At 38.8% G+C, this 16,850-nt stretch overlaps 1 protein-coding gene and 1 long non-coding RNA gene across 12 annotated transcripts in view; one reads left to right on the top strand and one right to left on the bottom strand.

Moving 5' to 3' along the window:
• Positions 1-10,781, top strand: part of LOC112665932 (uncharacterized) — a 32,058-nt gene extending 21,277 nt beyond the window's left edge. The window contains exon 2 of the long non-coding RNA XR_003140609.3: positions 10,577-10,781. This is a non-coding gene — a long non-coding RNA (uncharacterized LOC112665932). The remainder of the gene's footprint in view (positions 1-10,576) is intronic.
• Positions 1-16,850, bottom strand: part of CACNA2D3 (calcium voltage-gated channel auxiliary subunit alpha2delta 3) — a 945,794-nt gene that overhangs the window by 564,380 nt on the left and 364,564 nt on the right. The window lies entirely within an intron of this gene.

Consider the following 16,850-nt stretch of genomic DNA (forward strand, 5'->3'; position numbering starts at 1 on the left):
GCTGAGACCTAGCCCCCACCCAGCTGTAGGCCCAGCTGACCAGCAGGCTGTTCACAGCTCCTGGAAGCCCTGTGGCCCAGTGGCACTCGAGCCCAGACAAGGGCCGGCAGAGCAAAGCCAGTGGCCCTGGTCAGCAGGGGACTGGGGCTGCAGGTAGGCTGGACTCACGACAACAGAGAGCTTGACTGGTTGCAGAGCTGCTTCTCCCACTGCGTTCTGGCAGGGAATCTGCTTTGTAGCTGCGACCATTGCTGGTGACAGTCTCCAGCCTGTCTGACCAGGGAGCCCAGCAGAGCACAGGGGAAGCTGTGGCGCCCGTTCAGCAGCCCTACCTACACTGGCGCTCTGCACAGAGAGCATAGCCTGTGGCTTCTCCTGCGTGTACAGAGCAAAACTGGTGGCCTCCCCTGACCTGGGAACTGCGTGCACCCCCAGGCCTGACCCAGGTTCCTGAACAATGAGCTGTACAAGCTCTGGGCTGTGGTCTGATCCCCTGCCAGGGCCTGGGAAGCTAATTCATAGCCCCCCCCCTACCACCGAATAGAGCACCAGGTCCCAGTCATCCTGTAAGGCCAGTTGGAGAACCCAGGCTGCTGAGGAGGCCATCCTGCAGCCTCACGTGGGCGCGGAGCCAAGGCAGGGGTCCTGCCCATCAGTTCTCAGCCAGGCACACCCTGTCTCGGTCCTCAGAGTTGCCTTGCCTAAAAATAGACCAAAATAGCAGGTCCCACCTGCCCAAACACATTACCAGCGCACACACCCAGAAACCCAAACTGGGCTGACTAGTGAAGAGCTGTATCTGCCAAGGGAAATCTACAAACTCTGGAAGAGGAGCCCTACTACTCAAATGCACAGATACCAATGTAAGGAATCAAGGATCATGAAAAATCAAATCAATGTTAGCTGAACCTATTGTCCTAATCATTTTACAATATATGTAACTTAAACCATCATGCTATATGCCGCAAACCAATATAGTGAAGTATGTAAATTATTTGTCAATAAAACCAAAGAAAAATGCAAATTGTAACATATTTGCCAAAGTACATAATTTAATATTTTCAGTATATTTCTACATAAGTCTCCATATCTTATTTCCCTCTGTCTTTATCCAATGTATAACTTATATACAATAAAGTAAATCAATGTCAAATGTACAGTTAACAAAAAGAATGTGCTGTGGGCTCAAAATTAAATTAATTATTTAATTTAAAAGAATAATTTCAATATGGCAATAGAAGAGCATTAAACCAAGCTTGGGGCCCTGTGTGCCCACATAGGATGCAGGCCCAAGAATTCAGGCCTGGCTCTAATACTCCCCAGCAGGTCAGAGAGGAGCCTTAGGCCAGGGGGACTAGAAGCTGCTTTATTACATAGACTAAGAGACATTCTGCTCAGGAAAGCAAGTGAAGGTTTATGTAAACCCAGGGCCTGTGTACAGAGTACACGCTACAGAATCAGAAGCCAGGATACCTCTGATGGTAAGGCAGATGGCAACAATCTATCACCAGTTCCAGGTCTGCAGCCACAGTCAACAAAGCACCCCACATCAGATGTCCATATTCAATGCCAATCCAAAATGTGATTATCCAGTGCCAGCCTCATGCCAGGCCTCATGCTCAGGGCCCAGGATGAAGGGGAGCACAAGAGGCACACAAGACTCACTTGATTTTCACCAGAGCCCCTCAGGACAGTGGGATCCTGAAGCCTAATAAGAGAATGAAAAGGTGTGGTCTGATGTTGGAGGCTCTGAATCTCTGGCTTCCTTGGGATGCTACTGTAAGGCAAGCAGCAGAGCTAATGGATATTTACCACCAATTCATCTCTTTTTTCTCTCTTAAGAGAAAACTTTTAAAAACTAAATTTTGATTATCCCAGATAATTTTTTTGTAATAATCTAAAAAGCATCCCAGAAAAGACTCACATCTCCTTTGACCCCACTGCTAATAATAGGCCCTTCCCCAGATGCTACCAACAGACCTTTTCATCTGTAATAACAGACATACATAAATACTCACTAGTTGTATGCTCTTTGTGTGTGTGTGTGATGAACATCTTGACTTTTTTTTTACTATTTTATTTATTCATGAGAGACACAGAGAGAGAGAGGCAGAGACATAGGCAGAGGGAGAAGCAGGCTCCCTGTGGGGAGCCCAAAGCAGGACTCCATCCTGGAATTCCGGGATCATGCCCTGAGCAGAAGGCAGAAGCTCAACCAGTGAGACACCCAGGCATCCCTATCTGTATGATCTCTTTAATCTAAGTTATATTACATTGTACACATAATTCTTAACCCTGCCTTTCATTTTTAAAGTTAGTATATGTTCTGGGCACCATCCTTGCAATCACCTGTACATTTGCTTTATTCCTTTTAGCTAGTACCTAGAATCCCATTCCATGCATATGCCACAGTCTCAATCAGTCTCTCCCATACAAGTAGGCATTGCAGTGCTTCTACAGGCAGATGAAAGATGTGGGGTAGATGGTTCATAGGGTCTGTGCATTTTTAGTTTTATAAGCTTTTGCAAACCTGACCTGCAGTGTGGCTGTCCCAGTAGAGTCCCATTTCCCCACACCTCACCAACATCTGATATCACCACCACCACTACCACCATCATCATTATCATCATCAACCATCATTGCCATTATTTTGCCAACTGGTCAGTAAAAATGGCATTTCACTGCTTTAATTTGTTTTCCCTTGATTACTAATGAAATTGAGCATCTTTTCTTTGTCCATGCAATTCTACTCCTGTCAACTGACTGCTCATATCTGTTGCCTATTTTTCTACTGCTTCTTTGTGGTGGATTGATATGAAGGAGTTTTTATTACAGTATCTTTGTTATCGGCACAAGGAGTTCTGTTTCTATCCTAGATACTAGTCCTTTGTTGCCTGTATTGCAAACATTTCTTTAAACATTTCCAAATTGAAAACATTCTCTTCAGATGTCCCTAGCACCAGAAACTGTACAAACCCAGAAAAGGGTACAAACATCATAGCACTTAGGGATCTTTAGGGCACAAACTCCAATTTGCTGTTTCCTTTGGAAAATCCTCAGTGTCACAAGGATGCTGGAAACCACCATGAGGGATGATGCACAGGGACCAGCACAACCCCAGGGGATTTCTGACAGTAATCGTTACCAGGTTCAATTATCTGCTTTACAAAAGCAGGGCTCATTCTCTCTCTCTAGCCAGTGAACCCTGACATGCAGACACTACAATTAGAAGCAAAGAATAAATTAAAAGCACATCTTCTCTGCCATGGGGAATAATGAGCACGAGGGCAGGCCTAATCATATGTTTTAAAGCTGTTAAGTGAATTAAAAAAACAAAGACAATGGACAAAACCAAGAGGTGATTCACAAAGCTCTCAGTGATGTGGACTACCTATCTGCTGTTGAAAACATGGATGACAATGTATCTCTCACCCCAAGGCTCCTCGCATATTTTTTCTTCCATGATCATCTGAAATTTACTCCCCTAAATATCTCACCATCCTGAAATGAGAAGTGGCCTAGGGCAACATGCTGCTCAGTGGCCTGAATCTCTTCTTCTCATATGTATTCATTAAATCCTTATCGCCAGCGTGCCCTGGTTCCCAACCCTCAACATGATAACTGTGCAGCAGGAAATAGTTACCTCTCCCAGAAAAGCAAATACGACAATAGCTCTCCCCCCACGGAGTCTAGGTGAACTTTGCAAATCAGATCTGGATTCTGGCATAGTGGAAGGACTTTCATCAGTAACTTGAATCCCATCAGCAGACACTCCCAAGGGACCCCTGAGGACCTCCTGCTCAAGAGCAAGAGTCACCTGCTCTGTCTTTTCCCCATTTTTAGTCTATTAAACTTAAAGATAAGAGAAAAAGGCAAGGGAAAGAAACAAACAGCACAGCACACCTGACTCACTGTATCAGGCACCTCAAATTGCTGCTGGCTTCCGGCTTGCTCTCACAAGGTTAAGGGAAATATTCTAAAATCTTTTCTTTGCAGGTAAATCTAAGAAAATAACGAATGAATGAATAAATGAATGAGTGAATGAATGAATGAATGCATACTCAGGGCCATTGGTATAGAAATGATGCAGATTACAAATGTCCCCAAACACTGCCAACAAGCTTACTGCAGGATCATCTCTCAGAAGGTGCCTCTTGCTTCATCTAAGAGCACAGCCCCCTATCCCTGGGAAGAGCATCCTGTGGATGGTAAAGGGTGACTTCAGAAAATGTAGGAGCAATAGCATTAAACACTGCAGAGACAATGCTGTAGCCCCATGGAGCAAGAAAACAAAAACAAAACAAAACAAAACAAAACAAAAATAAATAAATAAATAAATAAATAATAAAAACAACACCTACCGACTCTACTGAGTTCAACCTATATCCTTGACAGTCTGCTTTCCATATTCACTACAAATTCCAATCACTCATTAACACCAGCTCTAAGAAAGACTCGGGAAATAAACACCTATAAACAAAGGATGCTTTCTGGAAAGTGTAATATTTAAGTTCTGTTCATAGAATCAAAACCAGATCATTTGTGACCTTAGGTCCATCACGTGGTCCTGTGTAACTCTGGGTAGTTTAGCTAACTTTCTAAACATCCATTATCACTCCTGAAGTGGGAGCAATAATAATACCTACCTCCGCCAGAATGGTGTGAGGATTAAATGTGCTAGTGATAAACCCCAACTGCTACCTCACCTGACAGTCTAAAGTATAAGGCACATCTTAGGATTCTAAGTCAAGATCCTACAACCCCTCTCAAATGATATCCTGAGGCAGGATATGGACCTGGCAGGGGTATGATTGAGATTCAAGGTTAAAACCTGCAGTTGGGGGTATGGCCTAAGAGACCTGTAAAGTCTATTTAGGTGGCTCCAAATCAAAGAGAATTTTGCTGAGTTTAACCTGATAGTTAATGTTGTCTCTGGAGTAGAACACACAAAGCCAGAGACTCCAGACATCTGTCCCTGCTAAAACATTTTTAAGAGCACGGTGGTGTTCCTGAAAATTTAAATGGGAAGGCATGCTCCCAGAAACCACCTGCTCTACAGTTCAATGTCGTTATTTACTTAGAAGGACACAGAAAAATTTGGCACAGAGAGTCAAAAAAGAAGTGTAGAATATAATAAATGCCTGGTATTTAATAATGAAGACAATACTTAAGGCAATTATAAGAGAGATTTCCTTTGGAGACATTAATGAAAAACTGGAAAAAGAATAGAAAATATGTCCTAGCAGCAGTCTCCTGTTTGTGTTTCTTGTCTGACACATAAAGAAACCTGTTTAAACAAACAATGAAACCAAACTGAACAATTAGCCTAGTGCTCCCAAACTGGCTGATGATTATGAAGGGAAATTGTTCCAGGTCTTTTGCTCTCTCTCTGCCTACTCTGATAAGGGGCCTCTGACTGTCTGCCATGCATACCCAGGAGGGTACAGGTGTTGCCCAAGGTGGTTTTGAGTTCAGCCCCTCTGTGGACATGCAACACCCAATCCTGTAGCCCACCAGGTTCCCAAAGAGGCTTGAAATGGCTCAGATGCCAAGTCTGGGTAATCCCCCCACTGCAAAAGAATTCTAGAATTCCAATTCCAGGGATGCCTGGGTGGCGCAGTGGTTAAGCATCTGCCTTTGGCTTGGCATGATCCTGGAGTCCCGGGATTGGGTCCCACATCAGGCTCCTCGTGCTTCTCCCTCTGCCTATGTCTCTGTCTCTCTCTCTCTCTCTCTCTCTCTCTCTCTGTCTCTCATGAATAAATAAATAAAATCTTAAAAAAAAAAAAGAATTCCAATTCCAGAAGCATCAATCTTTGGCATCTTCTCTTTGGCAAATTATGCTTCTTAACCTCCTTTCGCATGGGTATCTGACTCTTGAGATGATCCTTCATTTCCTCCACTCCAGTCATTCAGTCCTTCTTCAGATATTTATTGAGTGCCAGCTGTGTGCCTAAGCCCCAATCACAATGTTGAAAAATGGATGTGGTGTCTGCCTCACAGAGCTCACAGTCTGCAAAGGAGGCAGAGACTAAATATGCAATTACAAGTATAATCAACATCTCTGTATTGCAAGAGTATTGGTTAAAATAATAATCACAATGGTGACAATGGTTACCCCAAACTGGGATCAGTGTGCTGAACTCCATGTGATTAAAAACCCCATGGAAGCTTGACGTCCTTATGGGAGTATCACCAACCTAACTTACAGAAGAAACTGGGACTCCAATAGGCTAAGAAATTTGCCCTGCATCTTACCACTAGTAAGGAAAAAAGCCAAGATTCAAATCAGGGTCTTTTGGCCTTCAGAAGACATTCTCTGGACAGCTAATATCATCTCCTCATCCAGAATGTTAATCAGCAGATATAATGAATCCTCTTTCATTTCCTCATAATTAAAAAAAAAAAAAAAGCATTTTGACCAGACTAAAGCTGGTCATAGTTCATCATGCTCTTGACCTGAGTTTCAGAAAATATTGCTATGAAGCTGTAAATCCTTCTCCTCTCTATTCTTGATTCTTTTAATCAGAACCACCTCTACATTTCAGCCAATTTCATGTAGAATGAGAAGACAAAAGGCTTTCAACCTAGAAAAAAAATTTTCGTGGTGTTGTATATTCTCAGCCACCTGAAACCTCTTAGGAAGAAACATATATTATTAATATGTTTATATGTGCAACATAATCACTTCCAAGTAAGTCAAAGCAAAGGTTTGATTTGGTTCTGAATTTCTTTAACTATACAGCAAACTAAGGTTTAGAGTGAAGCAAGTCATTTCAGTTCCACAATTAAGTTCTTAAAAATCACACAGACACACATAGACAAATACATACACACACACTCATACACACGCATACATGTACAGGTACATGTGCACATGTGCACCCACACTCATACACAAAGTTCCTTCTATGTTATTCATAAGAATCTCTTTAAACATAAATAATAAAATTATTTATGGGGTGTCTGAAAATGATCCAACCAAGCAATCTTTTCTTGAAATTTACCTTTTTCAAGTTTAAAGTAGGGAGTATATATCTATTTAGAAGGAGGGGGAAAAAGAAAGAGAATTTTTTTCTCAGAAATGTTTCCCTCAGGACAAAGTTTTGCTGTAGAAGTAGCTGGATTTCCCATAAGAATGAGCATGCAACCTACAGAGAAATGACTGCTATCCATACCATGTGAAATGTCCCAACCTCACCAACTTAAGTAGTTCTGATCAAGAAGGAAAATCAAGGTCCCCTCACCCCACTCCCCTGTGACCTGAAGTAACTTGAAGTCTGACAGGTCATGTGACTTTCCCAAGGTCACACAGTTGATTAGCAAAACTTCCAGGCCCCTGGCTACCTAATGAAATACTTCAAGGAAGATAATTATCTTTCCCCCATTAATGACTACCAGCATAAGAAAGGTTGTTTTGTTTTCAATGTTGTTTATTTTTTTGTGTGTGGTTGTTTGATTTTGCTATACAAGTGCAATGTAAGATCTAGGATTTTCCATGAGGGGCTGGCTGACTGTTAAAGTTTTTAAAGGTATTCTAAGGGGATGACATCGTTAGAAGTTCACTTTTTGGTAGATACAAAGTTCAGATGACTTCCAATCACAACCATTTTTGCTGTTGAACAGTCACTCTTAGAAACTGATTATGTCTCCCTCAAAATTCCTACTTATACTTTAAGTATACAGTGTCCCTACCACAGACATACTGTACCTGTAGCTCTGATTTTGCAAAATAGGAAAGTGGGTGGGAACCTGCCCAAAAGAGGAATCAAGTTCTAAGTGCATGTTTCCCTTCTAATTTTTCTCCTTTCCAATTTTAAACATATTTTCTCTACAACTACATATCTGTTTAATGAAATAACTTGATAAATACTCATTTAATATTAATTAAATATAATTAGTTTACAATTAATTAATATATTCATATATTTATAACTACACATTGAATGGCAGAAAAATACTATTTAGATGAGAAAATTAGCAAATTCATTAATTTATTAACAAGTGACACCAAAAGCCAACTTTTTAATAAAAGGCTGCCATTGATATATGAAAACATCTTTAAATATTACAGCAAATACTGAATTACGTCTGGCCAAGCCATCAGTATTTATTTGAAGGAAGGATCAGACTTTTTTCCAATTAAACAGATGACAACTTCATGAATTACTGACAATGCATTATAGTGATCATCAGTCAACCAGGGCTTTTAATAATCACATTACTATTATGAATTTCAGTTAATTCTCAAAAGCACCTGTCAACCAACGTCAGGTGCCTGCCTGCATGGAGCTTATTGTTGCGGGAGGAGACAGAAAAATAACAACGAAAGCCTACTAGTGTGGTCAATGAACAGAAGAAAGTGAGTCAGGAAGTAGAGCAGACACAAAGACAGTTGGAGGTAGCTGTTAATCCACATCTTGGGCAGGCTGTACAGTACTCTGAGGGAACATTTTTCATTCTAAGTATGAGCAAAGTGTAAGTGTAAGCAATTACATAACCTGACCCTATTTACATTTTAAAATGTCACACCAGTTACTATGGAGAGGATAGATCTGATTTCCAAACAAGGAAGGGTCTCTCTTATGCATGTGTTTCTAATAATATCAGTCAAGCTGTGTTTTATCATTTTTATCAAGCCCTTATATCTTATTAACAGATATTTTTCAGGGCATCTGACTGGCTTAATCAGTAGAGTATGCAAGAGTATGCAACTCTTGATCTCTCAGTTGTGGGTTCAAGCCTTATGTTGGGTGTAGAGATTACTTAAAAATAAAATCTTTAAAAAGAGAGAGAGAGAATGAGAGAGAGATTTTTTTTTTCATTTCATAGGTTTCTGAGTCAGAATTTCTTTAAAGAATTTCTTCTTGAAAAATTTGGTAGACCTTTTCAATAATTGGTAACTTTCATCTTAAATTTATTTCCTTACAAGATTTTATCTGGTGTAAATTAGGGTCAGTATTACAACTTGTGGCTCCATGACCCAACATAATTTATTGGTCTGTGGAGCCATCAGACTTGAATATGAATTCTGGCTCATCCACCCACTATTGTAAAACCCTGGGCACATCACGTGGTCTCTTAGTCTTGTCTCTCCATATGTAAAACAGAGATAATAATAGTATCTATCTCCCAGGATGATGAAGAGGAAAATAAATGAAATAATGTCTGTTAAGCACTTGAGTCACTGCTTACACTTAATACATATTTCATAATGGTGTCTATTTTTCTTATCATTGTTACTACTCATATTAATTAACCGGCAAAGAGAAATATCCTAAAGTTGTTAGCCATGAAAGAAGTTCTAACTTGAAGAGTTAGGATTACCATATCAAAGGCATATTGTAGGCATTATGAAAACCTACATCACAAACTAACCTGAAAATATAAAAGGTCAGGATTAATTCATTTGAGAACATATTAGGTGCTTTATCAGGAGGCTTAAGTGAGATTGAAAAATTTCTGTTGAGTTGTCTACTTTCTGGATTGCCACCAAGTTCAAGTTTTACTTAAAAAAATCAACAGCAGTTGCCAAATCCCTAGACCACAAAGATCCTTGGTGAAAAATCAGCAACCTAAGGATATTGCCACTGCTGGCAAAGAATTTTCTGGAGAAAGATCCAAGGTAATTTCCGGAGTCTGTCAATGACCTCTGCAGTTAGCTATCTTAATGAAAGACACTAAGGTTTCTGGAAATGTACTGTGGGACTCTGAATATTATGATTAAGGTACCACTAAGTGTTTACCTAACATTACTGTAGATATAGCAAGGTGGCCCTGGTGTCCCAAAATGTCCTCTTTAGCCAAAGTGGCTGATGTTCAAAATACCACAAGCACACTGTGCATATGAAAACAATGAAACTAAATTTTAAAAGGATTTGTTAATTGGAATGTTCAATAAAGTTTAAACTGGTAATGTTTCATTGTGTTTAAAATATATTATTTAAAACAAATGTGTTTTAAACAAATATTTATTTTAAATAAATATTCCCAGCTTTGAGAAAGCCCAATTGAGAAAACCCGTAAGTTAAAAGAATCACAAAAGAACCAATGATTTTGGTAGGAAAGAAAGTGCTATCAAAAGTAATAACTCAGACTTCTATAACCACTATTATCTACAAATTAAGATATACATGGTCATAACAGAAAAAAGAATATTGTAGCAAGAAAACTAGGACAGTGAGGAAAACACACAGGCATTTTACTAGAGTGTATTTGTTAATGAAATTAGATAAAGGATTCAGAGTTTCTAAAGACAAAAGTAGCAAAGAAAAAAGAGGGTTTCTAATAATATGGAAATGTACAGGCAAATAAAAAATAACTTTGAAAGGAGCAAATAATACAATTTTTCCCTTCTGATCTATAAAGTAAGATAACTGGTCAAACAAAATCAAATCAATTATTCTTGCTATTAAGTTGCATTTTTTGTCTTTAAGTTTATTAATAGTAATACCTTTATTTGAATTTAGAACACATAATGGCACTAATATGATTAAGCTGTAAAAATGATATGTTTTTGAGAAAGTGTTTATATCTTAAGGTTATCAACAAAAATGTACTTTTTTCTGTCTTTCAGCTAGAAAATGGCCTCATATGGTACTTTTGAAACAAAGAAGTCAATGTTGTACTCACAGTTTATGTGATGCTAGAACGCAGAATATCAAATCACTATTGGCTGTCCTGCTATATATGATATATCATTTCTGTCTCTTCATCTCTTTAGTAATGTTTCCTACTACCAATGTAATCAAATTCAATAAACTTGGCATTTTTAGAACATCTATCACATGGATGGAACTATATTAAGTTACAATGAGAAAAAAAAAGAAAAAATATTGATATCTGTTAAAGATTTGAAACAAATGCAATAAAACTAAAACACCTGTCACTTTCCTAAAAAAAAATTTTTTTTAAAAGTTACAATGAGGAAATTTATAAAAATCAGTCAGCTATAAATATGATGTCCAACATACATAAAAAATCACTAGACACATGCATGAATAAGAAAAATAAAAAGTTGTTTTAAAAGAAAAATAGAGTCAACAGAAACAGAAATTACCCAGGTGCTGGGTCAGAAATTATCAGAAAAGAAATTTAAAACAGCTTTGTAGCTGTGTTTGAGAACAAAACAGCAACACGACTATAATCAGTTCACAGATAAGGAATTTCAGGAGGAAATAGAAATTATAAAAAAGATTAAATGAAAATTCTCAAACTAAAAGTATAATTTATAAAATAAACCATTCACTAAATAAGATTAGCAACAGATTAGAGACTACAGAAAGAATGGGTTAGTGAACCTGGAGATGAATTAAGAGAACATATACTGGAAACAAACAAAAGAGCCACAGTGAACTGTGGGACAAGATAAAGCAATCTAACATAGATGTGACTTAAGTTCTAGGAGGAAATGTAAAAAGAATGGGGTAGATAGAATTTTGAAGAAATCATTGTCAAAAATTTTTCAAAGATGTTGAGAATATTCAACAGTCTTTGCATACTCCAAGTAGAATAAATAAAAAGAAAATCACATCTAGAGACATCCTTTACTTATCACACTATACTGTATACTGAAAATCAAAGATAAGGAGAAAAGTCATGAAAGTAGCAAAGAAAAATGACTTACTGTATACAGAGGAAGAAAGATAAAAATGATGGCTGACATCTCATCAGCAACATTAAAGATCAGAAGAAAATGGGATTATATCTTCAAGGTGTTAAAAAAATAATAAACTGTCAAGTCAAATTCTATATCCAGTAAAAGTAAAAACCCTCATTTTTGAAGGTGAAATAAAGATATTTTTAGATAAACAAAAGCTGAGAGAAGTTGTGGCTCCAAGATCTGCAATGTAAAAATAAAATAAAATAAAATAAAAATGCCAAAACAGGTTCCTCAGGCTGAAGAGAAATGATAATAGATGGAAACTTAAATCCATTGGAAGGAATGCAGAGTGCCAGAAATGACAAATGTGTGGGTAAATATATTGCTGTCTTTTTTCTTATTTGATTTTTAGAAAATAGTTGATTAAACCAAAAATAAAGCCAAATAAATGTAACATTTATTATGGTATTTTTAACATATATATAAGTACAATATATTATAATACCACAAAGGATGGTGGTAGGTAGAATTACACTGTTGAAAAGTTCTTGTTCCACATGAAGTGGTACTTCATGCACTAAATTAAGTCTAGATACACTGTATACTTAAGGATGCTCACCTTAATCCTTAAAGCAATATATATATATATATATATATATATATATATATATATATATATATTTTAGAAGGTAGATTAGCACTTTCCTGGTGGATAGGGATCACCTCAGTTTGTAGAAGTCCCACAACCTAGGACAGGGTCTAAATATACTGAGCCCTGGATAAATGTTGAATTAAAGAATAAATAGAGATATGTAAATGAAATGAACAGGATTGAAAATGGTAAGCATCAGAAAAGAGGCAAAATGTAAATGAAATGAACAGGATTGAAAATGGTAAGCATCAGAAAAGAGGCAAAAATAAAGTATCATTAGAGTTCATAAGAATTATTATATGGAAAGCAGATAAAATAATTTTAATTTTGTACTTATAGAAAATAAAGATATTATGGGTTCTGTGTGTCTGAGGACATTTCTTCTAGCTGTGGCGGAGGTGAACTCTAGAATTTCCATTCAATGAAGACTCACTATAGAGGGCTTTGCTCCAGAGTCCCTTGAACTCCCAGACTACGTGAGGTCTGCTAGTTGTGCATTGTGATAGTGCCCTGTACTTCTCTTTCATGTCGTTTAGCATGAGTAAAATGTAGTAATTGTTTATGTCATCATGGCTTTAATAAACATCACTGCTGTTGGACGGTGTGCTTTGTGAGAACAAGAACAGCATCAACTTAGCTTGTGGTTGTGGCCATATCCACAGCACAGTGCCTGACACAGAGGAGGTTACAGAAAGCTACTTGTTGAATTATCACAGCACGTAAGAGGTGGATGAAATCTCAGAAATCATCTAGATAGGACAAGGGTGTCATTTCATGGATAAGCAATGAGACTACAGCAGCTGATCTTTGAGCACATAAATGGTCCAAGTGGGACAAGAGCTACCGGAGTCTACATTTCTAGACCTCCAGGCCAGGGCTCTCTGTGTTGGGTCAAGCTGAGGCTCCACCTGCCACCCCTTCTTCCACTTTCACGTGACCAATAGTCAGGGTCCTGTGCATAACATGTGGACACAAGACAACTGATCAACACAAAGCTCAGTCATGCGTTGACCTTATGAAAAGTTACAACATTCTAGCCAAATGAACAAAAAACATAGCATGCCTTCACAGTGTGTGTGTGTGTGTGTGTGTGTGTGTGTGTGTGTTTATGTGACAACGCAGAAATGACTTTAATTTTTAAATGTTTGCACCTGAAGACTCTGGGGAAGTTATTTACACATCAGTCTTGTGCATAAATAACATATGGCCTCTAACTAAGAAATATCCAATGTATCTTAAAATACAGAAGACTAACTGTGACCCCCTGCCAAGCTGATAAAAAAAAAGAAAAGAAATAGGCATCTTCTCATAAGTTAGATCAGAAAGGGAGGGGGGTTTATTTTAATAGAAAGAATGAAAATTTCCTTCTCTTTTCATCTATTTTCCTATAGATGTGACCCCTTTGTTTCTTGTTTATGCACAAAAAGTCAACTCACTACTTCCACGAAAAGCACCATTTCTAATTCTGGGGTCTGGGTCTTCTGTGCTCCCTCCCTCTGAATGAACAGAACTCCTCACTCAGGCAAAGAGGACAAGAATGGATTGTGGCTTGAAAGGAATACATAAAAAAGCCCGTGAGGATCGTGATTTCCTCTGCTCAGAAAGAACTTCTACTAAACCCATCTTTTGCTCACATCCACTAGGTGCAGGTTTCCCCAGGGCAAAGCCTCACTGGCCAGCAGGGAAATGCTGCCAGGGAAAAGGTGAGCTCTGCTGCTTGCTGCTCCACTGCCCTTTCTAATCCTTTCCAGGAAAGCCCAGTGAATGATGATATAGGTGTCCTACAGTGGAGGACCCCAGAGGTCCTGAGCCACTCCTTCCCTTCACCTGGTCTCCCTCAGCAGGGACTTCCCAGGGTCACAGGTATGTCCAGGAGGCAGCAGTGGGAAGCTTCTCCTGGGAGTATGGCGTACCACCAGCTGTCCCACTTGGAGATTTCCCATCATGGTCTCTGCATCCTTCCCACTCTGAACCGCTCATCCCAGCATTGCAATTAGGCCATTGCATTTGCAAGGTAGATGTCTGTGGCTTGAAGATGACCAGGAGGGGATGTTCAAGACACTGCATTCCCCAGCTCCTTCCCACTCATACTTTTGTTATCCTTCTGCATGTCACCAGGCTTTTTATTTTCCTATTACTTACAAAATAACAAAGAAAATTTATTATAGAAAACTTTGCAATGGAAAACGCTTCTGCAAGATACACAATTCAAAACCACATTTTTTTTCTGCTGTGCACCAGCTCTGTGCAATTGGCACTTATTGGAGACAGCTTTCAAAGAAAATATGTTTGTGGTTCAAAGATAAGCAGGTTTTTAGTAAACTGTCAAAAGGACTTTTTTTTCATCTTCTCTGCTGCCAATGGAAAAACCCAAAAAGAAAGAGTAAGTAAGAAGGGGAAAGCATTCTCTCCAAATTATATTACATCTGTAGACCTGGTTTTCTGGAAATTCATCAATGGATAGGGTAATCGGGGCTAGGGTCCGCTCCCATCACTCCATCCTCACCTTGAGTTGGGTTTGACATCAGAATAATGAGGGCAAAACACTAAAATAACCCTGTTATAATTAAGACACAGGGTTTTTTCTCAACTGTTTTCATTACAATGATCAATTTCATATGAGCTTTACATAAAAAAAAACCTACGTTAATTCAAAGCACAAAATAAAAAAACAAAGATGTCATTTTAACAAGGCCTCTGTTCATATCAATTATAACTGTAAATTGCCCAAATGGAGAGATATCAGAGAGTAAAAAACAAAACCAAGAGAAGACCCATCTAGAACCCACAGGCCATCCATAGAGAGGGACAAGCGAGGGAGAGGGCTGAACAATAAAGTCTTTCAGCCAATAAAGACGACCAGGCAGTTCTGGTTTCCATGGAGGGCGCTGTATTATAGGTTGTTTGCCCACACTACCCTTCCAAAAGCTGCAGTTTGCCTGTTGCCCCAATATAGCTCTTGTTAAGAATAAGCTAATACCATGTTAGAGAACCTTCCAAAGGTGACTGCTGATGTCAAGGCCATAAGCCCATGAGAAAAATGTCAACCTCTGGAAAGACTGTCAACCTCTGGAGAGATAAAGACAAAATTTAATTGGAAAACAAAACCCTGATAATAAAGGAGGCATGACTTTCTTCTGATAACAAGTAATAATTATACCAGTGGAAAGTAAATTCTTCACTTTCAAAGCACATGAATGGTACAATGAAGCAAAGGCTCCAACCTAAATGGAAAGAAGAGCCAGACCCACCATTTCTTTTCGATTTTGGGAACAGGGGGGCTAAGACTCAAAGCTACAAAGTTTAGGAGATTTTTACAAAAGTACTTTTTTTTCTGTAGGAAAAGACTCCCAGCTCCCTCTGAACTAATAGCACAGGGGCATCCTCAGCATTATTTCACGGTGAGCAGACAATAGTCTGAAATTTTTTTGATAAAAACAATCCACTGGCAAGGGTTGCCAAGAGGTCAGTGGAACCCAGATTAACAATTGATCAGCTCTAATGGACTGTTGTAGCAATAAACCCAGAGCCCGTGCGCAGACCTGCTTACCCCAGTGATAGCAATGGGGCTGGCATCCAAGCTGTTAAGACTTGCACTTAATGGCATCGAGGCTTCACAGCTTCAAAACCTTCATCTAAGAAGACGTGCATTCTTCCATGCACGTCCATTTTCTCCAAGGCTTCTCTTTTATAGGTTCTCACAAAAGCACACATGGTTTACTCAGACCCAGAGAAGATTTCACCAAGGTCTGAGGTCCAGGCAGTAAATGACATTCCGTAATACTGACAGATTATTTCAACCTCTACTCTAGTTCAGACCACAACAGTATTCCCTGATATTTCCCTTGTACTTAGAGAAAACAGATCACTGGAGGAGGAAAACCTGGGCTCCCCTTCTTTGTTCCCAAGAGAACAAAAACTGTAACAATCCAAAGACTCATTTTCTCAGTCCAGACACACACAGAGAGAGAGAGGAAGGGAGGGAGGGTTAGAGATGTTAAAGCTGCATTTATGCCTACAGCACCACATTTGACAAGGGAATCATCTGTGCTACATAAGAATTCCACTGTAAAGCTTCAATAATAGGAAGTCAGAGCACTCTTGAAGGTAACACTAGCTTCCCAGGGACAAAAAAAGAGTGGCTCTAGGTTAGTTGAGTTAAACCACAGAACATCTGTCCTTTACTAAAGGATAAATAATCCCTTCAAGTCATTAAATCATCCTCTCCCTTACCCACTCATGTGTTGTAGACAAGTGATATCAGAATAAAATTGACTGTATGAGCATAAACACCACCAGATTTTCCAAAATAGTTCTGACTTCCAATAATTCTTCACTCTCCTATAAACTCACTTCTTCCTGTTGAACCAATGAATGCAAATGTTTGGTCCAGAAAAACCCAAGAACAAGGATATTCTCCTTCACAAGCACCATACAAGGAAACCAGGAAATTTAATATTTATGCATCATTATTATCTATTGCAGAGTCCATTTTCAAATCCTTGCTTTTGGTTCTGGATCCAGTTTAGAATCAAGCATTGCATTTTTCTTCCTCACGTATCTCTGTGTCCTTTAGTCTGGAACAGGTCCTCAATG

The sequence above is a fragment of the Canis lupus genome, chromosome 20, assembly GCF_003254725.2.
Source record: "Canis lupus dingo isolate Sandy chromosome 20, ASM325472v2, whole genome shotgun sequence".
NCBI classification, from domain to species: domain Eukaryota; kingdom Metazoa; phylum Chordata; class Mammalia; order Carnivora; family Canidae; genus Canis; species Canis lupus.